This window comes from Malurus melanocephalus, unplaced genomic scaffold, assembly GCF_030028575.1.
Source record: "Malurus melanocephalus ecotype Western Australia unplaced genomic scaffold, MMel_1.1 scaffold_137, whole genome shotgun sequence".
In the NCBI taxonomy this organism is placed as follows: Eukaryota; Metazoa; Chordata; class Aves; order Passeriformes; family Maluridae; genus Malurus; species Malurus melanocephalus.
This window is the reverse complement of record NW_026623369.1, coordinates 132,499-160,000: the sequence shown is the minus strand read 5'-3', so window position 1 is coordinate 160,000 and position 27,502 is coordinate 132,499. Positions and strand designations below refer to the sequence as shown.

At 38.4% G+C, this 27,502-nt stretch overlaps 1 protein-coding gene across 6 annotated transcripts in view; it reads left to right on the top strand.

Annotated features, from left to right (window-relative positions):
- The first annotated feature begins 12 nt into the window (after positions 1 to 12).
- PCGF5 (polycomb group ring finger 5) overlaps positions 13 to 27,502 on the top strand; it is a 59,938-nt gene continuing 32,448 nt past the window's right edge. For 5 of the 6 annotated variants that reach the window (XM_057370936.1, XM_057370934.1, XM_057370939.1 and 2 more), the window contains exons 1-2: positions 13 to 111; positions 8,714 to 8,825. The gene's annotated coding sequence lies outside the window, so the exon portion shown is untranslated. The remainder of the gene's footprint in view (positions 112 to 8,713; positions 8,826 to 27,502) is intronic. The other variant, XM_057370935.1, reaches the window with a different exon arrangement.

Here is a 27,502-nt window from a genome sequence, read left to right as displayed (position 1 = left end):
GCCGCCCTCCCATCCCCCGCCCGCCTGCCCGCCCAGCCGGCGCCGCCCGCGCTGCCACACGCACCCACTCCCGCACACGCCCGCGGGTGCCCGTGGCCTCTGCAGGGGAAGGTAAGGGGCCCGCCGGGACTGCCGGGCAGGCGGCCCGAGGTGCGGATGCGGGCGGGAGGGATCATGTGTCATAACAAGTTGTTGAACGTGACATTGCTCTTGAACTGCGGCGGCGGYGGCGGACGCCGGGCCGCCGCCGAGTAACTTTCTCCTCCAATTCGGCGCTAAGGAGGGAGCCGGCGGCCGGGCAGGGCGGCGGGGCTGGAGCTGGAGCCGGCGGGGCTGGGAGCGCGGAAGGCGCTCGGGAGAGGCTGATGCCGTTCGCGGTGCCGGCGGCTTCCCGGGGGGGACGGCGCGCAGCGCGGCGGGGGACGAGCGAGGGCTCCGCGTCTGGCGGCTGCTGCGGGAGCCGCTGCCGCCCCGGCGAGGATTTTTCTAGCAAGGCGCCGGGGCGGGCAGCGAGCGAGGAGCGGGTGCCGGTCCGGAGCATCTCCTCCCGCGGCTAGTTTTCCTCCCTGATGCTCCGTGGCGGTTTGGCTCGCTTCCGGCGTGATTAGCTCGGCTTATTATGTAAGATGYCACCGGAGGAGGAGAGGCACAAGCCCTCGGTGTGGCGGAGGGGGAACGCACCGGTCCGCCGCGCCTYGCCCGCTCCAGGTACCCGGGCACAGGGAGCAGCCCCGGCCCGCAGCGGCCGGGAGGGSACGGGAGCTCTCTCCACTCGCACTCCGCCGCTGGAATACGGCTGCTCGTCTTACACGTGGGTTGGGTGTGTTCCCCAAACYTTGCCTTTGAGCAGAAACGTAACCTGTCCTGCTTCCTCTCCCATGTTTGATTGCTTCTTTTCTATCTCAAAGAAAACAATAAACATTTGCGCGTGAAAAAAGTTTAAGAACTTGATTTTTGCATGCTTTATCTGTATATTTAGTATGTTAATATGATTTGGAGACGATTGAATGAATCATCAGTTCCATGAAATAAAAGCAAGTGAATCATCTCACATACGCACAGCACTGTGAAGGAGCATAGTTGGTACCGTAGATAGTGAAAGGTTGGTGTCAGTTTCTGACACGCAATGGGATGTCAGAAGTGTAGACAATGCTCAGAAACCCAGCAGGTTTCCCGCGGCTGGTTTGTGAACTGTGAAAGTTTTGCAACACTCAGTTGCAGTTTTTCTGGCTCAGTGGTTAAATTGTAATCTCTGAAAGTTATCAACTTGTTACCCATTATTTTAGCCAAATAATCAAAAAAAGGAATGTAAATGGTAAGAATTAAGTARCAAGTAACTGTGTTATTCAAAGTGTATTAATTTTTAATAAAATTTAAACAAAAAGACCCCAAAAAATAGTATCATGGTATGTCCCTGCCCTGAAGCCAGAGACAGATCCCAGATGCTCTTAATCTGGATTTTGTTTTGCTTAGTTTTGTTAAGCAAAAATAGTCTCTGTTGAAGTAAAAAATATATAAATATGTATTTTTAAAAGCTCAGCCAGTCGATTTAATAAACACGTTGTTGTGGTACCTAGATAGACTTTTGTTCCTGAGTCTCTTGCCTATTGCTGTTTTAAATGGGATAGAGTCTGGATCCTATATATAGTCATCCTTTCCAACTTGCTTCCAAAGTGGATTTTTCATCCTCCATATTTTTGGKACACATTTTTCTCTTCCTGCATAGAGGCATAACCATGAATTTTACAATATTAWTTTTTTTTTTTCTCATCATACCTKCCACCATCAAGAAACAAAGTCACTATTTCTAGCAGGGACCTAGTGCTTTACACTTACCACCACGTGRTTTTACAGGATAAAGTACCTGAAAGTCTTTGTATGTYTTGCTGGTAAACTATTCTGTTTCCTGTGGCATCAGGTATCCTTTATCTCATTGCCTGTGTTTTGCACCTCTAGTCATTCTCCAAATGGGAAYGGGAAGGATTGCTTTGGGTGTTTGTCACTGTTGGGGCAAAAGGACATGTTACCATTTTTGTTTGTCTAGAACTATGCAGTGGCACGTCATAATATTAATTAGAGGATTTGAGCAGCTGAGTGTGGAAAAAACTGGATTACTTCAGGGTTATTGTGAGGCTTTTAATATCGTCCTATCAGAAGATTCTGAAGTTAACCAAGTTAAGACTGCACATAACAATGAAAATACTGTAATAGAGAATCTCTTAGGTATGCTGGGTGGTCAAATTAACAAACTGGAAAAAATGCTGTTTTATTTGTGCATTTTGTTCAACCATCAAACAGCACTCATCCTTTTTTATCGAATTTCTTTACAAAGAAGGTAGGCAATGTATAACAGACAGTGTGTGTAGCACTCTRTGTGCCCAGACCTCAGCTGAAAGCAGTTAAGGAAGTAATACTGAAAATGGGCTCACCACTCTGCTCTAGCTGGTTCTCCCTGCTCAATGAACACTCTAGGATTCAGAATGGAAATGAAAAATTCTAGATTTCACTTCTAAGCCTGCAGCATATGCAAAGTAAAGTGAGCTAACATGTATTGGTTTAAAGTTGCTCCTGTGCAGCTCCATTTTTAGGACTGATGAGCAAATTTCTGTGGGATGCACAGAAKTTTGAGAACAGTGGAGGTCAGTGCAGATAAAAGTGAAGTATCTGATCTTTGTAACTTGAATTTTGCTGTGTTTGGGTTATGTAGGATTTGTTCTTAACAACCTGCCTTGCCACATTGAGTCTTCAGTGGCAGTTGAAGCTCATTGTTTTAAAGGGATCATACACGGAGATGGAGCAATGAGTGCTGAAGAGCAGGTGTCCACACTGCAGTCAGGGGATGATTTGGTGTCCACTTTGTTTAGCTTCAGTATCAGTTGTTCCCCAAAGAGGAAAAACACTTGGTAATCCACATTAATTCTTATAAAGAACCCTTCCTACATGCAACATCACTAGTGGAGATGTAGCAAGAAACAGCAGTGAGACCTAAATGGTCAATGGTGATATTTTCCTGATTCATGGCTATGATTCTCATTACATGCATGTTATTGATGGTAGTGTCAAAGGATTTTTTTCTGACAACTGAATCAGTAAGTACAGCTATACTGTACCAGCTGGGAGAGTCCTACTTTGTAATTGCTGTAAATTGCTCACATCCAGTTTGTTACTCTCATCTTTCAAACTCCACCCTACATGCTTGTTTTACTCACCTCCTGTAGCTTAGTTTGTGTACTACAAACTCTTGGGGAAYCTGTTGTCATCCATTCTGACCTTTTACATTGTCTTACATCTATTCAAATCTTTGTGGATAAGCAAAGCACATTAAAGGGAATCCAAAAGTTAAATACTCTGAAGATAGATTTCAGTGCTGGTTACTACTACTCAGATCAGACAGAGAGAGAGAAATTCTCTCTGCCACAAAAAAAGTAGTTGATCTTGAGATAAAAGTCTTGAGCRATTCTTAGAGAAGTGTCACCACTGATTAAAGCAAATGTAATTATATTTATTTCCTTCCTCAAGAAGAAGAATGGAATGTGTAAGAAACCAGACTCTTGATTAATTTCATAATGAAAGCACAGTTCTCTTTTCAGATGAAAGATCATCTCTTAAAATATGTGTATTGAATGAAGTTAAAGATGTTTCTTTCTTTCATGGTTTTATAAAATTGTTGTTTACTTTTTTGAAGAATCATCAGTACTAGCTGCAGAGACAAGAGATCCTTTATATGATATAAATGATATTTTGAGTAAGTATTCTTGGTTGATTCTGGCTGTAGAATTTCCCTGCATACAAAGTGATTTTGAAGAGCTGCTTAATCAAACCAATATTTTTCAGCTTTCCATCTTAACTCTTTTGATATATCATAGATAAAGTAAAATTTTATGCTTTCATCCCAAATACATATTTACCAAAAGTACAAGTGGGTTTTTTTTTTTGTGTGGATAGTGATCACGCAATGCAAATGCATTTACTTTAAATGATGTACTCAGTGACAGTTGGTGCCTCACACAGGCTACTGTYTAAAATCTACTATTGATGTGAAACTCTTGTGCATTCATTGCTGAAAATTTAAAATGTAAATTTACATGGGATTAGCCTCTAATTCAAAATTACCATTAATTGTAGAGAAGCTCTTTCAATTTATTTATTGTGAAGCTGGGTGAAACTGGTGACAGACTTGTAACAGAGGARTTTAACATCTGGCCTCTCAAGGTGTAGTAGCTCTTGTTTCACCAACTGGTACAATAGGTAAACCACACAAACTCTTGAAGCCCTTCCTCAGGTGTGGAACAATAGCAGCAAACCGTGACCTAGGGATGCAGTTTCAGCAGACATCTACAGCCACTGCWATAGAGCAAGAGAACTGCTGCTGCTGTGGCTTATGCTCTCTGAGCCCTGGCAGTCATTAAACCCCCAAACAAACTAGRTTTAACTAAACCACTAGAAACTAATAAAAAGTTTTCTGCCACTCTAGGGTATTAAATGGACTTACAGATGGACTAACAAGTTCCRTAGTGGTGCTTCCCTTCTTTCTGGCACAACTGGTCCATTAGATCAGCTCTGCTGTTCAGCTAGCTGTAGGTTTAGGCCAGATTTGGAAGAGTTGTAAATTTATTTCAATTATGGCAATTAAATAGCTAATTTGATGAAAAGTGTGGTTATCACCTGTAAAATACTATGGGTAGAAATTGTGAGGTAGTGCTCTGTCATGGGCAGAAGGAAAAGAGATCATTCTCACCAGAACACTGAAGGCTTAAGATGGAGTGTCACCATCCAGTGAAATGGCATCTCCAGTTGAGTCTATTATTTTTGATATTCAGAAGAWCTGTGAACCCTCATTTCCGTGTTTGACTTGGTGGTCAGGACTAAGAAGTGGGGAATTCCTTCTGGCACTGGAAGTCTTGCTGATATGCCTGTAACATTGACAGATAGTATAACAAGGAGAGCATACATGAAGAAAACAGTTCTTTAATATTTGTTGAAGGTAATCTCTTGTCTTCCTTACTTGGATGCTTGCTAGGCTGCTGCACATGCAGTGTGTTTGGGTCACATGRACAAGAGTTGCTGAAGCAAGTTTGGTGTTCTGTTTGGATTTATCCCTTGTTTGGAAAACATGGGATAAATTCTGCATCTGACTTCTTTCTTGGCAGTGGAGAGCTCTCCCACTCCTCYCATCTAGCTGTCTTACACCTAGAATTCTCAAGTATCTCTGATACATAAAGAACACTTGCAAACATCTGCCAAACATTGGACTTTTGGATTCACAGTTTCCATCTTGGAGTGGGTGGGTAATATGAGATAACACTGACAGGTAATGTGCTGACTGAAATTTCCTACAAGTGATGATAACTATTTACCATGTGGTTTTTTTCTGTAGGTTTTCAAAGGCAGTGTCTTGAGTTTCATGAATCAAAGGTAGAATCCATAAAAATACAGTTTAGAACATTAGCTTTAGCTGATGAAAACTGCTGTAACTTAAGCTTCAGTTTATCCTTTTGACTTTATGGCAGCATTGTACATGCCTGTAGACAGAGTAACCACAAGTACTCCTTGTACTTACTGTAGTTAAGTTACCATAGACCTTGTGTTGAATTGCTTATAAGATTGTCAGTTGTTAAGAGCAAGATTAGGGAGTAGCTGTCATTTTGCCCATTGAAYAATGTTTTTGGTAACCTTTTCATTAAACCAGGACCTGAAATTTGAGTTAATTATTGCCTTGTATTATGAATGTATTTTTTCCTGTCCTTGTGAAAATATGAGTTTTGATCTAATTATAAGCCTTTGAAAAAAAKAATCTAAGTTTATATATGTTCTTAGATGAGGTGGGTGAAAGTTTGCCAGTGACATTTTCCAAAGACATTATCTGCAGCCAAGTCGTTGAGTAGAACTTTCCCTTTCATTGTTCCTCCTTGAACAGCAGAGAGAACAAGCAAAGAACCTCTCTTCACTTCAGTGCTTTCTGGCTTGGTATTGATTCCATTTATTTGTACAGGTGAAGTCTATCTGACAGGTTCAGAAATCAAACTGCTGATATGGAGCCATAGTAGAACTCCTGTATTTTGGGAATGGTTAAGTATAAAAATTAAACTGTTCTGATATGGCTGAAGGRTCAAAATGTTAGGACATTTCTTATTTTATGTTGTTGATGTAAACATAATTTATCCATTGTAGTGCTCCTCATTTCTGTTCTTAAAAGGCTTTCTCCCCAGCACACCCTTATTACCTGCAGTAGAGTTTTGAATGGGCACAGAGGAATGCAGGAAGACAAAGGATAGTCTCAGCGCAGGGARGTTGAATGCTGCCTTAGAGGAGTAGTTTCTGCCTGTCTTGGATACTAAATTACTAGTTTTTGCTGAGTGGGTTATATAGGTCGGGGSTTCAAAGATGGCCTTTCATTTTCTAACAGTTGTGAGACACATGTAGCCAAATTTGCTGYCGTTCTGACATCACCAGTATAACTGAAATCTTGTGAAATGGAGCTGTTTACTGAATCCTGAGTGTCCTGAAAAGTTGAACCTTAGAATATCAGGTGCATGGAACAGAAGAGTACTGGAAACAGTTTGGACCTAGACATCTATGTCTTCATTTTCTCTGTCTGTAAATTATGGCTACCAATGCTGTCTTAGTGAATAGGTTGTGGAAAAGATTCTTTTATTACTATTKGGGGAACACTGAAATACTGGATGAATGAGTGGGTATGAGTCTGTGTGATATCAATCACCTGGGAATAAAATAGTAAAACATAACTGGTTTTTATACTAATTTGTTTGGTAGTAAATATGCATTCATGGTATTAAAACCACTGCTGCAATTCACATATGCAAAGGCACAGAATTTTTTCAGCAATTCTTTTGAGGTCTGTAATTTTTACTGAAGTTATACTAATGTGGACAGTCCCTGTTTAGATACATTATTCTGTTGAGTTTGGCTTCATGGAGATGTGTAAGAGATTGGTTTTGCCTAAAGGTTAGGTATTTCAGCAAAGGAATATAATGGACAAATGGAGTTCAGGGAGAGGCATTAGGCATAAGGGTGTATTTCTCCTTAGCGTGCTTGGGTATGCTGCTTGKAAGTACAAAGGTGCCATTTTATTTCTTAAGGGAATTATGCATTGAGGTGCATCTATGTAATTTTTAAGCAGATGTAAGCTCCTGCTGCCTGAGCTTGAAGAAGCTAAGAAGATATCTGCTAATGTTTAGTGTGATATAAAGACAGAGAATATTAGCTGTGGCTCAGTGCCATGGTAACACCATTAGGGTGTTACCCTGAACAGAGCCCTGACTAGAATATGGTTTCTAGTCAGCTTCCAACACAGACATATCTTGCTGCTGGTAGACCCATCTTGCCCTTTTCTTGTCATTAAAACAAACAAGAATCATTAAAAATACTTCATTAAAGCAAGGAAAGTGTCCTTTAGGAAGCTGAGACAGTGATCCTGTGGATGAGTTCTGCTTTTGGAATTTGCATGAAGAAAGGCAGCATTTAGGGAAGTACCAGTGTAAATGTAGGAGAAGAGAAAGAAGCCTGTAATACTTGAACCTGGACAAGAGCCTTCTCTTATACGGCAGTGAGTGGGCTGTTATTGATCCTGCTTATTGCAGTAGGTGAAATTTACGTTGTTCACAGCAGTAAATCTACATATTCCTTGAAAGTGGCAACTGAGAGTCAAATGTTGATTCCTGTACTTTCCTRGCAGTAAGAAAAGCATAAACATTGCTGGGCATCCTGTACTGAGTGAAGTCTCAGAAGTTTGTTTTGCAGGAGCTCTTTGTAGGTTAGAGTGGGTCAGACAGCTCAGTGTGGTGTTGGTCTAAGAGTGGTGGAACTTTGGCAYTAATGATTGTGACTATTCTTACATGAAGTGTTGCATTGCATCTCTGGCCAATTGAACTGCTAAACTATGGGAACTTCTTGCTAACTGCTTTTACTTCTAAGTATTTTGTGGGCTGTGCAGGTTTTAAATAGTAACTAAAAAAACCTGAAGCACCGTTATTGCTCATTTTATCATGTTATCATTCCCATGGAAGTCACCAGCTCTGYATGCCTCAGTCTCTGGACCTACACCAAAGACAGGGAAAGCTGTGATTCCATTTAGGATAAGATAAACAGGGCAGAGAAATCCAACCACTAACTGTGCAGTTGCTGTTCTTGTCTTTCCATGTACCAGAATTAATCTGTGTAATATGTCCAGGAGCTCCAGAACTTTTTTGAGTGCTCCTAACATAAGAGAAAACCTCTGAAAAAACCTCTTTTGCAAATTCTAGGKKTTTTTTTGTTTTGTTTTGGTTTTTGTTTGTTTGTTTATTTGTAGTTTTTGAACATGCACAGATGTGGGAGGAGATATTTAAGCTTCTCTAGAGGAAAGGCAGTAGATCAGATCTTTGCAGGAGACCATTTTGAAGTACCATCATAGTTAGGATGTCCCTGCAGGAGTGAACTGCATTGCAATTACCTGGACCAAATATTACTGGACTTAAAGAYGAAGAGTCTTCTTCAAAGTTGTTTTCCTGTAAGCAAATAGGTGCTTACATTTGAGGGGRACTGGAGTTGCTGTCCATGTAAGCATATGCTCAGTCATTTGTTTTTGAAGTCTTATGCTTGTGCTTTTCTCTGTAACCCTTCTGAGGTAGCAAGGCTTCACGTTCAAGGGTCTCTTTTTTCATTGTCCCTTTTTCTTTTCTTTGCATGTTCCTGCTTATCTCACAAACACAAGGAACTGATCGAAATCCAAATAGAAGATAAATTTTGGACTAAGAAGAAAAATCTGTGTGTGCTGAAAAGAAATCACAAAGGATTGTTGAGAAGAATCTAGAGTACAAGTTCTGGTATGAAATTCTAAATATTTTCCTTGGAATTCAGGTCACTGTCTGCTCTAGAAGACAAACATTGCTTAGCATAGATTATAGCATGTAAAATAGTTCCATCAAGTCTGTGTAGGTCAGGCAGAGATTACTTTTTACTAGAAAAACTATATTTAAATGGGTTCAGACTAGCACAGCTCCTACTCTGTTGTACATGGTATCCACTAAGTTATATTTCATCCTTTAACCAAATGTTGAAGTGTCTTACATGTAAGAAAACTTTTTTTTATATGGAAGCAAGCCACAAAGTCAGTCAACTTTCTAATGCTGGATTTTTGGCCACTGTTAGAAATGTTTTGAGTATGATTTTTTTTACTTCCTTAAGATGTAGGACGGAAAACCACTTGTAAATACTACTTGAGATGCATTCTGCCATCTCCACAATATAAAATCAAAAGACAATTCATTATTTTTTTAACACTGAAAAGGTTGAAATATTGCATGCATTTGAATAATGCTGTATCCTTATTCACCTAGAAAATACCTTGGTCTATTTCTGACTCTCTATTTCCACTGAAGGCACTAGCAAGCATTCCTGCTAATTTAAGGGCCCACAATTTGAATCCTTTATACTTATTGCAGAAATTCTAAATTTAAATCTATGAATTTGCACAAAACAGGAAAAAAGGTCTTTCATTTTAAATCAGATGGTTAAAACCCAATAAATTGCATTTAAATTTAGAAAACCCTAATTGTTCTTTTTTCCACTTCTGTAGCACTAAAATTACATATTTTTTTAGTCTTAATTATTTCCAGAATTGTGCTATGTAAAGACTCATCAGGCCGAAACCATGTACATTTTCATTACAAGTTGACTGACCAAAATCAATCACATACTCCTAGAGAAATATCTTGATTATTTTGGATCTTATATAGTTAGACTTTCTGGTACAATTTGAAAATCTTTCTCTTTGTGAGTGCAAGACAGAAGACTGGAAGGTCTGTGTGTGTTTTCTGGGCCCATATCCTAGGTGCTCTTACATAAAAACACCTGCTCAGTGTCCAGTGAACTGCARTTCAAGCCATGATCCATCTTATTGTTTGCCAAGCAGCAGCTTCAGCTGGGGTGAAGGGCTGCCACTGGAAGTTTGTTAATTATGTGTTCAGGGCAAGGAGGGGAGAAACTCATGACCAAAGTAGTTTAGCAATGTAACACAAACCCTTGAATAAGGACCAGTGCTTCGGTAGAAAAGAAATGGAGACAAAATCTGGCACATTTTYTTACAGTAATATAATCATGGTTTTCCTACAAAAGACATTGTTGTAGGAAATTCAAATGTTAGACTAGAGTCAGCTTCATTGTGAATCAAAAAAGCTTCATAAAGGAGGTGGAAGGAAAACAGTGTAAATAGGGGGAGTTAAGCATTCCTATCTTACCAACTCCTTCCACATTTAAAACTGCAGAAATAAGTCTGCTGTGTTCAGTTGTTCATGAGGGAAATATCACATGGGAGTAATTCTAAGATTGATCAATTCCATATAAATGTAATTAAGCTCCCTGACATTAGATGAGTTCAAATAAAAGTCCTATACACTTCCATCTGCATATTCCAGATCTAAGATAATAAAATAGAAGAATAGGATAGATAGCAAAAGAGAAATCACTGTGTAGAAACTATTTGTAGGTTCTATTTACAGAGTGCCTCATTCTTCCCTTACAAAGCCCAGACTTCTAAAGGAGTTTTGAAGGGTCATGGTATAATCAGCTGCCAGTGTCAAGGGGAGGCAGAAGAATGAAGGGAGTCTTAGATGAATGGGCAAGGGGAATATCAAGCAGTTGTTGAATTACATTGATTCAGTGGTTGTTAATGCTGTGATCACCACTCATTCTGAACTTGATTCTGGCACTTGCACATCAAGAAGGATGCAGAAAACTTGAAAGGGGTACATAGAAGACCTAAAAGAATGATAGAGTTCTTGGGATATATGCTTTATCATCAGTGGTTGGGGGCATAGCTTAGTAAAGGTAAAGCTGAGGTGGCACTTCCAGACAGTAATCAAGCCATTTCTTGATACTGTCTTTCATGAACTAAATGGAAACATTTGAGATAATGTAAGTCRTATTCAAAACCAGATTATTCAGTCTTACTGATCAGAAGAAAATCAAATTACTTTATCTTAGCAAATGAGGTAATAAAAGCAGACTAATTCAGACTACTATTAAGGATGTAAAATTTACTTTTAATATTTGAAGCTACTAATGATTGTAATAGATCACTCTTTGCAACAGAAAATTAAGAAGGATTCTGTAGTCAAAATAATCTGTTGAACTTCAGGAGAAAATTTTAAAAAATACTATGGTTGGTGGTTTTATTTTTTTAATGCAACTAAGATTAGTTGATTAGTGGCCTTTTTTTACTTGATATGTGTCATAGTAAAGGTTGTGCAGTCAGTCTTTGCTGTAACTTTGGGAAGTTTAATTGCACACAGTCCTGGCAAAGAGTTCTTTGAACTCCAGAATTCAGATTGCCAACTCAGAAAAGGCAGAGTAGAGGGGCATCTATACCAGAAAGACAACAGGATTATGGATGATGTTAGTCAGGTGAGATGTGTTCAAGASCAGCACATCTAGTGAGGTTTGTCAGCTCTTTACAAAGGCAGGACAGGGTTCCTTRTAAAATACCTGGCTATTTAAATTTTAAAATGCTCCTTTATCTTCCTTTTGGATGGGTAGTATTCAAAAAGTATGTGGAAAGTAAATTGGAAAGTAAAGCAGCAGCTAGTCCTGTAACTCTGCAACAGATAGCCCTGGGATACAAGGGAGAGCTATGTACTGTATTTGCATAGCATGTTGGTCTCAAAGTAGGTTAGACATCTGCTTATCCATTTAGTTTTCTGTAAAAATACTGTTCCCTGTTTGTTCTGTATTAAACCCTTCTCCATTTATATTTCTATGTTCTAAAAACAAACCAAGAAAAGATGTGTTGTTTTAACAATTAATAAAAACAAACTAGCTAAGGTGCAGAATGGTCCAAGATCAGCTTTGCAGAAGAATTCTTTGAGAAAGAAGAAAGTCAGACTCTATTAAATGTCTTATATTTATTTTTAAAATAATATGGTTAGAGAAAATAAATATCGTGTGGAAGTGCATACCCAGCTTCCCTAAAGTAACACAGGGCTGTATGTTGTCTAAATGGAACTAACACACTTAGGAACTGTAGGAAGTCAGGATTTCTATCTTTTAGGCTTCTCTTCATCATGGCAAATTTTTTTCATACCACTGACAGAAAATAAATATTGTGTTATGATCAATAAATATCCCTGTTAATAACTACATTCTTTAAGGAATCTTTGTACTATGTTTCAGTGGTATGCAAGATAGAGCTTTGCTTCAGACGTACTGTAATCTTTAAGCCCCTTTAGGAGATTCTCAGTTTGCTCTAAGAGGTAGATTAAACTAGTTCTGCAGTTCCTCACTATTCATAATATTTTTCATACGTGACAGCAATGCAGTGTTTATTTTAAGAGTCAAAAGCCACAGGTTCAAATACCTTTAAAGTCAATAGGGAAAATTGCTTGCAATGACTTCTGACTTAGAGACTGTATATTTTGATTTCCATTTCACCCATAAAATTTATGTATGAAAATCTAATGCTAAGTGTGTTTTTATTTGTGATGCAATACAGCATTTTAGCACTCAGTTAGAGGACATWGAGAATACTGAGTAATATAAATGTTACCTTTCTATGAATGCAGTAAAAGTAACAAATATCAGTGGGATGACACCCAAAAGTACTATCATTTTTATCTAGTATATTCCCAGTCTAAAAAATATTCAATATCTTGATACAAATTTTGTCTGAGATAATGCAATTAATCTGTATGGCTTCTTATAATGTATTTATTGCCATATAATTGAAACATCTTCCAGCAGCATAGTAAACAATGTCCCCAACATCTGTCACATTCTTTTCACCCACCCTCTCCCCAGGGAGAGGAGCATGTGCAGTACATAGCCATGTTTCGGTAGAATTTTTGTGTTCAGTTTGGGGCRTGTTGAAAGGATTTATGTTGACAACTCATAATCAATGTATAATTTTGTTACACAAAATTATTCTGATTATGCTGATAGACCTATAGGCAAACTAGAAACTGAGCTGGATGCTGCCTGGGTGAGTACTTCATCTGGCAGCCAGCCCACTCCTGCATTCTTTCCATCCCTCAGAGATGTTGGTCATGTCATACCACRCACATCTGCATCTGACCATGGAGAAATGGGACAGCATACATCTGCTGGTGACACAAATACAGGCTTAKTCATGTCACAAGTGTGCACAAAGCCCTGATACCTACTCATACATCCTGGGCAGCACAACACAAAGGTGGGAAATCACTAATACCATTTATTATTTTATTTTGTAGGTTAAGCCCAGTAGGCAGCTAAGCACCACAAATTGCCACTCATTCATCCCCAAGCCCCTTTGAAATGAAGGAAGAGTAAAAATAAGAGAATCTGGGGATTGAGGTAAAAAAAAGTCACATCCCACAGGCAAACTGTGGGTTGAGCAGCCAAGGAAATGGCAGCAAACATCCCTAAGCCCTGCTATTTTTCACTAATATGACTGAGCATGGAATATCTCCTTKGTTAGCTCAGATTGTCTTCCTGGTTGCATCCTCTCCCAATTACTGCACCCCCCCAGCCTTACCTTTGGTGGGAGTGAGAAAGAGAATGCCTTGGTGCTTTCCAAGCACTGTTCAGCAATAGCTGTTTGGCATCAGGGTGTCAGCATTGCTAAGGTCAGTCTATTGCTTTGGTCTTTGACTAAGACCATGTGAGCTGTTGGGAAGAAAGGTAATTCTGTCCTAGCCAGGCCCAGTACAGTTCTTTAGCAGGATGACCTAGGGGAAGTGTTGGAGATTTAAGCTATGAAAAGCTATAGAGAGCATCTGAATAACAAAAGCATCTTCTTTTCAGGAAGGAAGAATACAGATGCTTTTGGCCACATTTCATAGGTTTCATGGTGCAGCAGATGAATATTTCTAACTCAGACTGAGAAGAAAGTCCACACATAAAAGATATTCAAGGTGCATATTTGTGTGTCCCACTGAAGTTGCTCAAGAATTGAAAAATAAGAATTTATGTTTGTCTTGGACAGAAGTCTGTATTTAGGTCAGTGAGTACTCTTTCTTTCCTTTCACTGCAGAAAACAGACTACTTATACAGTTGTGTGCATTACATAATCCTCAACTTTCTCTAACTAGAGTATCAATTTTCTTGTGCAGGAGCCTTTTGGATGTTTTGACTAAATGTCTTATGTTTCTGCCTACTCCTGTCTAACATAATACATTCCTTTTTTAGAGAGATGAGATCTGAAAGATCATATTTGGCATTAGTCTCTGGTGGAACTGAATTTTTTGCTGGAATCTCCTGAGTTTTACACGTTTACTCCCAATGCTGTTTTGGGAAAAGAGAGAAAAAAGGTTGCTGTTATTTTTGTTGACACAGAGTCTGTAGGGATGTAAGCAGTCTAGCATTCCTCATGTGAGTTGTTTTCTTTACATAACAATGTTAGAATATTGTGTGATAATTTTATTCTTTCCTCACCTCTGCTCACATGCTAATGAAGTGAGTCTTTAACTCCCCTCTGAAGTAGAGAGTTTGCTTGAGTCCTTATGAAGTACTGGAAGTACTTTAGAATAAAGGGTACTTGCAGKGTCTAACCATCCTGGGTTTGGGAGGTGTAAGGAAGGGACTGGAAAAAAGAACAGAAATTTGGCAATCTCCAATGAGCTGTGCAATGGTCATCACATCCTAAGCAAACAACAAAACACCTTTGGGGGCTATAATGGGATCTTTGTGGCTTTAGGACTGAGAGGTGCAACAGAGCCGTAGACCAGAGAACCACTTCAGTAATGRAAAGTCCACAGGCTTCAGGCATATTTGTATTGGATAATGCACTGGAACTTTCTCACATAGGAATTACAGGAATTAGAAAGGGTGACACTTTGTTCTTCCAGATGTTTGATGTCTTCATTCCTGGTTATTGGGAGATTGTGGTACTTGTGCATGTGGGGGATGAGAGTGGTTTACATGCACTTTTCTAACTATGCTGCAAACAGTGCAGTGATGGAGATGTTATATTTAAACTTCACTGCAGAGTGAATCTGTAACAGCATTCTTCTACTTCCAACCAAAAATACTTTCAGTTAATTACAAACATAAAATGAGACAGTATTTCTGYTTCAGTGATTATTAATATTAATCGCTGCTTTGTAAGTGAGTGTAACTGTGCATTTTTATTTCCTTTTTAATAAGTAATGTATAGCTGTAGAACACTATATCAGCATTAGCCATGTATTAACAAACAATCTCTTCATCATAGCMGCGGTAAAAGTACATTTAAATACATCATAGAGACATAAAAATAACTTCTTTCAGGAAGTCGTGATGGTATTGTGTGGGATTAGGCTGTGTATACAGCAATATTCTTGTTCATGAGATGTTTGTTAATATGAAAAAGAAAGATGAGTTGATGGGTCTGAATCTTTGTCATCTTAACAGGTCATTTCCTCTTGCTTAAAACTGAATTCAAGAACGCAATTAAAGCAYAAAGTTCTGTTTCAGTGGCAAGCACATAAAATTTTGTATCTATAAATACACAGACACATACTATATAAGGCATGAAGTTCTGAAGACTTCAGCTCTTTATCTTCAAATATTTTATCCTGCAAAATGTTTTACTTGCCTCCATATGCTGAAAATTTGAGACTTAACTCTTAATTTTTTACCAGTCCTGTTTTAAAACCGACTGCCAATATCTTGATTATTTTCAGGGGCTGGCATCAACAGCAGTATGAGGCAAAATGTAGGTTAAATGCTCAGTATGGCTATTTTTTTTTTTTTAAATAAGATCTCTCACCTCAGAGATTAAATGTCAGGTTTAAACACATGTCAAATTAGCATTCAGATGAAGACTAATGTTGTGATTAACACATTGTATTGGAATTTGAGAGTTGGAGGTTTAATTCCTAGGCAGTCATGTCTTCCTGTGTGGCTGACATCAAAAATTGATTAGGAAACAGCTAGAAATATTTTAGTCTTTATGTAAAACAGGCTCAGTAATGAATCCTTTTCTTAACACAGTTTATGTTGGAGATTTTTAGAGCAGATGGATTCTCAAAAGGGTATGTTTCCACTGCAGCTGAAGGTATTAGCTAAATGGATATATTTGGATGTATTTGCCCTAAGTGTAATCTAGCCAGTTTTGTTAAATGCCAGTAAAAATAGTGTCAGGTGTTTCAGTAAATGGGACCTAAGCTTGCTCTGGACCTTGTGTGATCAAATGATGCTGATATATCTGTTCACTTCCATTATTAATGGAGTTAGCTASTTCAAAGAATAGATCTGCTTTTCCCTTGGGAAAAAGAGTTTTATTTTTATCAGTTTTTCTCTTAGTCCTTTATTAAATACTGCAGTCAACCTTTAGATTTTCTTCTGATTTCCTGTAGAGGCAAGCATTTTCCATCCTCTTATCTTCTCTTGTCCCTCCCTGCCCCAAAATACACAAACTCCTCTTCCTTTATGCACAGAGGACCAAAAGGCACACCTTTTGTGGCTGTTTTGCTCAACAGTGCAAATAYTGATTGACAGTTGCCTCAGAATTCTGTGGTTTTGAAGACAAGACAGTTACCAAAGAAGTAGGGATCTCCATCACTTTTTGTCTATGCTAAATAAATTAAAGTATTTTGGTAAGTGGTTACAAGTTTATTGTGCTTTGGCCGCTAAGTGCCAATTAAATTGCCTCCTGTTTACATCAGTGACAGTGGTTTGGACAATAACACCACTGAGAGGTCGTGTTCATAGCAAGGATGTTTGCTCTAACAAATTAGTAATATYGACTTCTTTACTGAGTAAAAATTGTGTGTAAAAATTTGGATAGGTGTTTCTCAAATCCAGAAAAACTATGGAGTTACTTTTTCCTTCTTCAAAAAAATGGATGTAATYTATCTACAACAAAACAATATACTTTTCATTTCTCTTCTTTATGGCTGTCTTTGTTAGGTGGTTTTGTTAGCACCACATTAATTGCACCAAAACTATTAGTTTTCATGAGTATTATTGAGTCTCTCAAGTGAAATTCCTYAGTTTGTCATTATTGACTGAGGGACACTAACATAAAATAGGATTATAAGAAAGCAGTTTCAGTGCTTCATCTTGGCAGCTTTCAACTGTTTGAGTTTTTTGCACTATTCATTGATATGTAAAGAAAAAAGGCGGGGGAAGGTATTGTTGCACTGATRCAAATGTGGAGAAAAAAAGATGCAATGAAGAAAGTTGTACAACAGATTTTAAATATATCAGGTAGAAGTGTATATTGCCAGTCTGTGTTTGAAAGTATCTCTTTTAGATATATTTTGTAACAATGGTTTCTGTCATGAGTTTGGTAAGTTGATGCATAATGGAAGACACAGCCCCCAAATACATATTTTTGTTCCTGACTGATAGAGGGTTGTGATGGCACCAGTGTTTCTGACAAGTTTAAAAGACACAGGATAAAACACTAGACAGTTCCAGATTTCTCAGCAGGAAAAATGTAAATCGCCTTAATTTTATTCCTACTGAGCTGTGGCAACTGAGGTCTTGTATTTAAATGTGAATTATTAAATAGACAGCACGATGATGATAGGAGTAGACTACGTGTTATATGTATCAACAAGTTCTCATAAGCCAGATATCTTGTCAAAATTTCATATTTCTGTCTATGCATTTGTGATAAAGGGAAATAATTTTAAGAGTATTATGCCTTTTATTCTTAAAGCTTCCCAAGGATATTAGATTAGGGAATGGAGTGAGATTTGCCATATAAATTGATAGGTGAAACCTTCTAGCTATACGCCTCTAGAACCTAAACTTATTAGAGCACTGAAGGAAATAGTCACATCTAAAAAAACTGTAAAATGCTTGCAGATTGTAGTAATGTAGAAAGGTCAGAAATTGGATATCTTTAGCATAGTTTATCATTTGCTTTAGAAAACCATTCTTGAAATGTATTTAACATTTATGGGAGCTCAGTTCATTACAAGAGTGAAAAATTTTACAAATTAAAATGTTTAGGGTATGTTAGTGCTTTTTCAAGCATGTTGATAGAGTGCAAAGGCAGCTGGCAACCTGAAGCCAAGCTATTATATCTTTGATAAACTCTTCTCATAGAGTCTCTTAGTGTTTGACAGTCACTATAGGATCTGAAACTCTTGAAATACAGATTAGAAATAGAAGCAAGGTATGAAATAGTAAAGACAGATGCATGCTCTCTGCTGATTTTATACACCTATGTAAGCTGTAAGGAAGTGAATGTTACGTGTATCTGTACATTGCTGCGTGGACTTCTGTACTAAGCCTGAGGAAAGCTGAGAGTCGTGCATTTTAATGAGGACTGTAGGCTTGCACATAGAATCCAAGCCTAAAGATGAAATATAAATAGAGTTAACCTGCCATTTAAGTATAGATATCTCTGCAGAGGAACATGGTGAGTTTATCAAGGATGTGATTCTTTTTGAGGAGGAAATAAAGATCTGTTTTTCTAAATACAAAGCAAGATTCTTAATACAATGGTCCAATTTGTGCRTTTGTCAGACATTCCCATTAAATGCCATTATGTATTTAAGGACCGAACCAGATATTATTTTGTTTTATTCAAACATCTTGATCTCTAGAAGGGTTTTGCTGGTACTGGTATGCTTAAGAATTAATTTTAGACACAAAAGTGTGTAATCTCCTGAAATATTGGCTACATTTCTCACCAACATTTTCTTCCTACAGAATTTTCTAGTGAAGTAGCCAACAATCATGTCTAGTTGATGAGACTGGAAAAGTTAAAAATTTGAAAATGAACTTCAGCAGACAGTACAATTTTGTAAAAGCAGGATTGTGTCTATTCTTTGTGTTCTGAGAGGGACTCTGCCCTGTTCTGTCGAGAGCCCTAAAAACAGGGAGTCCCAACTGCCGCAGCCTACTCAGCTAAAAGCCACATGATCTCATTAGCACTGCACTGACCCCAGACTTCCAAGTATTACAAGAAAAGTTCAAGATGCCGGGATGGTAAACATGATCTCACAGCTTTTGATTGATTTTTTTGCTCAATCTGATTAAATGCACATAAACCAAGGATATGCTGTTTACATGCAGACAAAGTCTGAAGGCCTGGATTTTGTAATTGCAAAAAAAAAAAAAAAAATCAAATTTATTTTGCATGCTTGAGAATTGTTTTATACATCTTTTCTTTAGGAAASTCAGTGATGATAGTGTCAGAGGCTGACACCATTTATGTAAACTTTTTTGTTTTGTGCATTCATGGGACTGAGGTTGGGAAAACTGGCAGTCAGCTCCCAAGTTAATGTCATTGCAGAACTGGTATATGATGCGAAGTTATGGACTGATTGCTCGTTTGAGAATAGGTTCTGGCTAGAATCCTGGGTTTGTCTCTCCTCAAAACTTGCACATTATTCACATGATGAATCAGCTAAATGTATCCGTTTCGCCTAATTTGTTCTGTTAGCATAGTGGATAAAAATTATTAGAATTTCAAGATAATGCTTYCAGTGAAATGCAATGTGGAGTGACTCTCATTTGTTAATGTGAACTCCTACAAACTTCTAAAATACATAAGGAACTTCTATTTTTGATTTTWCTAATGGCAAGTTTTTTATCTAACTCAGTAGGCCAAAATCCGTATGACTATAGTCATATGATTGGATGGACTGGATCACATGGAACATGTTGCTGGACAGGTCTTGACTCTATATGTTCATACAGATCCTGCCTAAAAAAGTTAGAGGAAGATGTGAAGCAAGGTATCATGGTCTGACCCCTATTTTTTCTTAGTTTATCTAGAAGAAGCAGTCTCTATTTTACAAGTTAAAATCAAATTCACAARTATCTGTTAGGTTTTCTCCAATGAACCTGACTGTCTTAATGGGCTGACAAAATGGCAGTTCCTATGAGTGAGTCCCATGAAGTTCAAATTAAACAGAGTGCACCCAACATTGTTTTATTAAATTAAAAGTTTTATTTGTGAGAGAGCTGGAAGCAGAACTCCTGTTGAAAACCAATTGAAGTAGAGTAGTTAACTCCCTAAGACATTATGAATGTCATTAATCTGTCTTGTAAAAGATGAGGCAGTTTGSTTGCTACTTTTCTATTTCCTTTCAAGCCTYTTTGTTTTCTGGTTCTGCCATCATAACAGGGATGAGTGGATTCGTTGAGCATTGCTTTTGCTGAGCTTATTGAAGTTTTAAATTTGTTTTGACTTAACATCTAGTAGCAAGTCTTGTTTTTAATTTGCAGTGCAAGTTGATTGCATAATTGTGAAGCTGTTTGACATGTGTGATACAATTTGATTTGCATTCCTGACAGTTTTCAACTGTAAGAAACAAAATCTGTTAGTAACAATTTCAGTGGGAGTCATTGGAGGCTTCTTACAGTTTGTTTTCTTTGTTTTCATTTGTCTTTTAATTTCATGGAAATTGAGAGATGGCATTCTATAAAACTACTTGAATACTTCAGGTTATTGTTTAACTGAGCTTTAAATGTTGATGTAAGCGGCTTTGATAGTTCGAGGGGTGAAAAGAGTGATAAAAAGTATCTATTATATGTAATAGGTATTTTTATAAAGTATATGTATAAAATGCAGTATAGAATGAAAGAGGCTATATCCTACTGACAAAACCAAGGATTTTTTAAAAGGTAATACAATTATAGCAAGTAATTCTGTTGTGAATTACAACAGAACTACAAGYATACATTGTGACTTGATTAGCAAATTTGAAACCTATGTTCATACTGTTAAAGAAATATTTTTCCCCTGAAAGGATATATGCATCAAATTGGCAAAGTGTTTGCTCTATGACCTACAGATCCTGGAAATCTATGGAGGGGATGTAGTCCTGCCCTTGCAGACAACAGCTGTATCAGGCTGGCCTGTGCATTTGTACACCACTGGAATTTTTTCTGATAATGTGGCTCTGATTGTCACTGATTTATTTTTTTCCATTGTGAAGTTGCAGGGAGACTTGAAGTAGCATAAATTCCAGGGTAGATTTTCTCAAGAGAAGCCTCAGAATAAGCAGACGATACTATTGTAGAGAGCAGAGTAAAAGGAAACAGAACTGGCAAAAGCGTATGATCAGATAGCAATAGGTAAAGCAATTGAGAAATATTGGAGATTATGCATTGATAGAAATGGCAACATAGGTGTGATTTCCATCAATTTAGAGACAGTCTAATGAACTCTTCAGTTGGCCAAAGACCAAAAAAGTTATTCTGAAAATGCAAGATGTATGTGGTGCAGGGAGAACACCTGATTGAGAACCAAGGCAATTGTTTCAAATTATGCATCTTCTTTGGGATGTTACCAAAGCACACTASCATTACCTGCTCTACTTACACAGACTTGCTAGATTCTGTACTTATACAGAATTGCYAGAAATTTATATAAAACATGGGACTATAAAGGACCATTTAGGTCATGCCCCATGGTTCTCCTCAATCTGAAATAATGCCTGTTCCACTGCGGCCTACAAAATAYACCAAGAACCACAAAACTTTTTTTCAATACCCTATAAAAAAGTGAAGGAGATTGTAGCACATCAGACCAAAGTGCATAGAGGTTAGTGTGCCGTGAGATAAAACCAGGAGAGGTTGAGGATGTCATCAATATTTTGGTTGCCCAGAGATGATAGCTCCACCACAGATCACTGGTTTTTAACCAAGCACATGTGCAAATGGAAGCACAGATGCATCTTGGTTTTATATCTTGTAAACCTCCTGCCATTGTATCACTCCCCATGAGCAGTCTCTGATACTTCAAAGGCAAATGCCACTTCACCAAAAATCAATTACCTACGAAGAAACTTAAAAAAAACTAAACTGTTGTGGCACAACACAGGGTTTAATGATCTAGCCGAGAATCTTTGCCTTTAAAGCCAAAATAATGTCAGTTAGGTCATTCTTATGTGAAAAATCAGCTTGGCTACACAGCAGTCTATACCTGTACTGTGATTTAAAAAACCCAAACCGACCAGAAAGCAACAGCTGATCACAGTTCACACATTGTACAATGGGGTAACTGAGTGGACAATTTGGTCACTAAAATTTTTAAAGTTTGTCTCACTTCCTCTGGGAAGTTTMTGGGTATGTTTGTGTCTGATACATGTAATCATGCCTATTAAAACTATTCTCCAAAATAAAAATCCAGAATAGTGATATAATGATCAAGGAAACAGAAGGAAAATACCTTTTAAAAATATGCCCATCACAATTCATTCTTGAAACTACAGGTGCTTTTAGCTGAAAAATTTGGATTTTGGTGAGATAGATTGGTGTTTTTAAATTTTCAATACCTCTGAAGATTATAATCACGGTTCTTAAATTGGTTATTTTCAGGGAGGTATGTGAAGCTGGTTACGAGATCTCTACTCAATATGTTGAATGGTCAGCTAATAATATGTTGTAAACCAGTTATTTTTTTCCCCTCAACCTCTGCATACAAGTGACTAAAGTTAAATTGTCTCCTTCATGCTTGTGACAATTTCTARTCAATTTTGTTTCAGTTATGATTTTTTTTCCTTGCACTGGCAGTCTCCCTCTCCCACTGCTATGACCTTGTTTCTTGTTTTCTGTTTCCCTAGCTGGGAAGAGACTGTGTGTGCTGTGGCTGACCAGTATTTTAGCATGCTTAGGAAATGTTTAATAATATAGATCTGGTCATCTTTCCCTTGCTGGAGTCACTTATTTGATTCTCTCTTCTTTACTGGAAGCCAATTATAAAATCTGTAGGAACTTACTTTATGATTTCTCTTAGTTTTAAAAAGTTCCTGGAATTTAGTTCAAAACAGTTGAAACACTGTGTGACACAATTTTACCTTTCTCTTGAAGTGTTTCTTGAACACATTTGTCTTGTTCACGTATTTGTCAATGGCCTAATAATACAGATGTTGGCATTTTGCAACCTGCTTTGCTACTTTACTTTAAGCTGTAAAAGAAGAGGAATCATTAAGAAATGCTATATCTATCCCAGAAGTGYTATTATGTGCTAATATATAGCTTCTGATAGAGAGCTCAGTAGGGATAAAGAAAAACCCTCATGATAGAAATGCAAAATCTCATTGCTGATCATTTCTATGAGTAAGTGATGGGGATAAGAATAGCCTWATTCCTGTTGTTTCCTATCAGATCAAAGGCAGTCTTCACACTGAGCATACTACTATTTTTTGTATGATAAACAACRTTACTTCTCTTTGCCTAAAAAGCAAAGAATTATGTCACATGATCCCAAGATGATGGCAGAGACAGTGATAATGGCAGTAAGAGTTAATTTTACTTGCTACTAGAAAATTATTCATATATATGAGAAAATATACAAGATGGAGAAAGGAAAATTACAACTGGACTTAAATAAATTCAAAATGAGGATAGTCAAGGGTTGAGACAGGTTGCCTAAAGAGGTTGCAGAACTGCTCTTCTTAGATATACTCAGACTTTCTTTGGATGAAGCCTGAGCAATCTGAATTAACTTTAATGTTAGACCTGCTTTGAGCAAAGGCATTTAGACCAGATGAAGTCCAAAGGTCCTGCCAACCCAATTAGTGTTCTATTCTAGATAAAGTTCTACTTGACTGGAAATCTAACACTGGAAATAAGAGATGCCAAAGTGGTTAAATGTGATCTCTTCTTCCAACCTGAGTAAATATGCAGTAATTTAAAGTAAGTTGTCTGGAGTTTGAGGAAGGCTGAACTTCCTCTCTGTGCAGCCCTGATGAGGTGACACATGGAGTGCTGAGTCCAGTTCTCGGAGCAAGAAGGACATGAAACAAGTTTCAGATGATGTTTAAGGGATTGAAGCATTGTGCACAGGAGAGGCTGACAGTTTCAGGAGTGTTCAGCTGGGAAAAAAGAAGTCAAGGGGGTATCTTTTCAGCATATATAATTCCTCGATGGGTGGGACTGCAGATGAGACAGTCAAATTGTTCTCAGTAGTGCCCACTGACAGGAAAAGAGGTAATGGGCACAAWTTGAAACACATGRAATKCCATCTGATAACAAAACGGGTTCTTTTACTATGATCAAAACTGGAGCAGATTGCCCAGACAATATGTTCAGCCCCATCTGTGGAGATAATCAAAACCCAGCTTGATACAGTCCTGGACAACCTGCTTTAGCTGATCCTGCTTGAGCAGGCAGGTTGGATTACATGATCTCAAGAGGTGTCTTCTAACCTTAGCAATTCAGTGAAGTTTTCAAGTTTTTAAAAGCTGTAGAATGGCATTTTCATCAGCTCTCTAGAGAATCACTGTTCAATGAAGGTGAATGCTGTGGGTCTCTCATAATGTCATTCAGATTGCTACACAATTTCTTTTAAGAAAAGTAGGGACTTTTTGTTTTGTTTGCTTCCCAGTTCAGATGTGCCCCAGTAATTCTTCCATCTACAAAATGCAAGTAACTTTTAGGATAACTGGAACGTAGTTGGAGACTTGCTRGAAACTGATTCCAGTGTAGCTTTACAGGACTGGAACATTGTATCAATGTGGATCTGCATGCGGAATTAGCTTGAGTCACTGATTTCAAATATTGCTGAGAACTTGGCTTTATTGACCAATGTTTATTTCCTCTCTGAAATTTGCCTGGGAACTGACATCAAACATTGGTTTATTTCAAAAATATTRGAACTGCTTTAATGAGCTACTTGGAGTTCACAAGTTCTTCTATGTCCTGGCTGTTCCTTTAAAAGATACATTTTATTCATATTAATTGTAAGTAATTACTCTGTTTCACATTAGGATGATACAGTAGTTCTTTAGGGATTTGTAGCCACTCCTCAAGGTTGATAATGCTTAGAAAGCAGTCTTTATTTTCTATGTGTTAAGAAAGCTCAGAAAAGTACTTGGCTTTTTTTTAAAAAGTAAGCAGTGTGTTGTGGACAGTGAGGACTGCTGAGTAAAAGTCAGTTGATGAGAAAGTCAAAAGTTTAAGAAACACAGAAAAATGAGAACAGCTGTATTTTCATCACTCATTTCAGGGTTATAATCACCGTCTGTCATTCCATGTTTCCTGTCACTAATGCATGATATATATTTACTCTGATGAGCTCAGTTCATTTTCTYAATTCTGTTTCTTATATAATATGAAATGACTGCCTTGTTTGATTCAAACACTATTCTTGTTACCTCTGAACTGCTAGAAGTAGATCAAAATGMTTGCATCACTTACATGGACCTGTATTTTTAAATAAACCGGTTGCATGCAATGCTAAGAGTTAACTGTCTTTGAAATTATAATTAATTCATAAGCATTTATTAACATAATTTGCTTCCTGATGATATAAAGAGTAAGTATTTAAGGATCTACTTTCCTCTGATAATGAAATGAGAGCTTCTTCTGGGCTGTTTCTCATTTGCTCTTTATGTTGTGGTCTGGAAAGGTGCTGAAAGCCTCAGCTTTCATCACCTTCAGTCAGCATCTCATAAATACAACTTGGTACCAGCAGGACTGAGTTCCTGCACTGTGGAGAGATGAAGCAAGAATTTGTCATGTACACTATCACTTACCTGGCATGGGACTGGTTGTCCTTAAAAGAGGGACTTCAGTATGACTTATGGGAATCAATACTGGTTGTGTWTGTTCATGTGTGTCTCAACTRCTGTGTGAGCGTTCCTGTATGGGCTACACAGTGTAATGAGTGACATAACTGAGTTTTTAATGCACTTGAATTGCACATTGTGCATCCATTACTGTGTAAACATGAGCCTAGCTGATTAATATGTTTAGAAAATGTTGGGTTTTTTTTTTTCAAATGGGACACTTGATGAACTATGCTTTGAAATCTTTTTCAGAATACAGTTTAGTTTTAAAACAAGCCTTACCAGGTGCAGTCATTTGGAAATAGCCAGGAGAGCATCAGCAGTTGCTTGTTTTAAATGCATATAAGTTAAATAATGSTGTATTCCATCAGAGCCACTCTTATGCACATTCTGAAATATGTCAACTTCTGCTAAACTGACTGAATGTGACTAATTATAATATTCCCATGTGATGTATATAGTCTGTCTTTTTTCTTTCTGGTTTAGTGTTCCTTAGCCTTTGACTTGTCAGTGTGTGCTTTATGGTATAATAATGCAAACAACAGTTAACAGTGGAAGGCCAAAATCATCAGAATACAACCCTGTTAAACAGCCAGTCAGGAGAGGTGGCTGTTCTGCTCTGCTCTGCACTGGTGCAGCCTCACCTCAAGCGCTGGGGCAGTTCTGGCCACCTCAACAGAAAAAGATGGAAAGCTGTTTGTGAGTGTCCAAAGGAGGGCTCCCAAGATGTGCAGGGCCTGGAGGGGAAGCCTTACAGGGAGCAGGCTGCTCAGGTCACTTGGCTTGTTCTGCCCGGACGAGACTGAGGGGAGACTTCATAGCAGTTGGCAGCTTCCTCATGAGGGGAAACAGGGGCAGACCCTGATCTCCTCCTTCTGGGATCTAGAGACAGGACCTGAAGGAATGGCCTGAAACTGAGTCAGGGGAGGTTTAGGTTGGATATTAGGAAAAGGTTCTTCAYCAGGAGGGTGCTGCAGTCACTGCAGCAGGATCCCCTGGGGAAGTGGTCACAGCACCAGCCCYTACAAAGTTTRAGAAGCAGTTAGGAAATGTCCTCAGGCAAGTGGTGTGATTCTTGGGATGTTCCTGTGCAGGGCYAGGAGCTGGACTTCAATGATCCTGGTGTGTTCCTTCCAACTCAGGATATTCTATGATTCTGTGCAGCTTCAAAAGATTTTTAGCTATATAAACTTTTGTTCATGTTGTGGAGAAATAACCTCATAAAAAATTAATATTTTATCAGGAAAAATTATTCACATTCTGTTGAATTGCTCTGTGTCTGGTTTATCATGCATTCATCATTGCACTGTAACTTTAATTGTAACGGTTTTTGATGCACCTGACTTAGACTAGCAATTGAATTGATGTAAATGGAGATCTATTGCCTGGTAAATATTACAGCAGCAGGAGTGGATGGCAGGAACAGGCCAAAGTTATTAAAGCCTTTTGCTGTTGCAGCACTTACACAAGGATGAAAGGAGAGTGCACTGGAGAGCCAGTGCAAAATGAGCATTTATTTCAAAATGCAGAACAGAAAAACGAAGACCTAAATCAGCACAGGTAATATGCTGGCTTTGCAACTGATATAGGAAATGTCTCCTTATGTTTCTGTCATTATTGTTAAAAGCAGTGTAAAAGAAATTTTCTAAAAATARTACAATTGGATAATAAAGGCAGCTTTAGTTTTATGGATAATTACCTGGTAATATGATGGATTTCTGTGACTAGGGAAGGGCAAAAAGCATATGCATTCAGCCACGGAGATAGCTTTCATTCGTGCTTTGCTGCTGGCTACTTGATCCCGGTTAGAGGAAAGCACATCTATGTTCACGGGCTTTGGGCTAACTTAGTGCAGTGTTTAGTGCGTCCGTTTGTGGGCTGGAGAAATGGGTTTAATTTTCACCTTTCCACGGGCAGAGGCTCAAGTTATTTTTAAGAAACGGCGTCGGTGCCCCGGCGGGTGCGTGCCGGGCCCAGGGCGCGGGCCGGGCGCCGCTGCTGCGCTTACCTGGGGCCGGCGCTCCGGCCGCCGTGCGGGGACAGCCCGCCGTGCGGGGCTCCGGCCG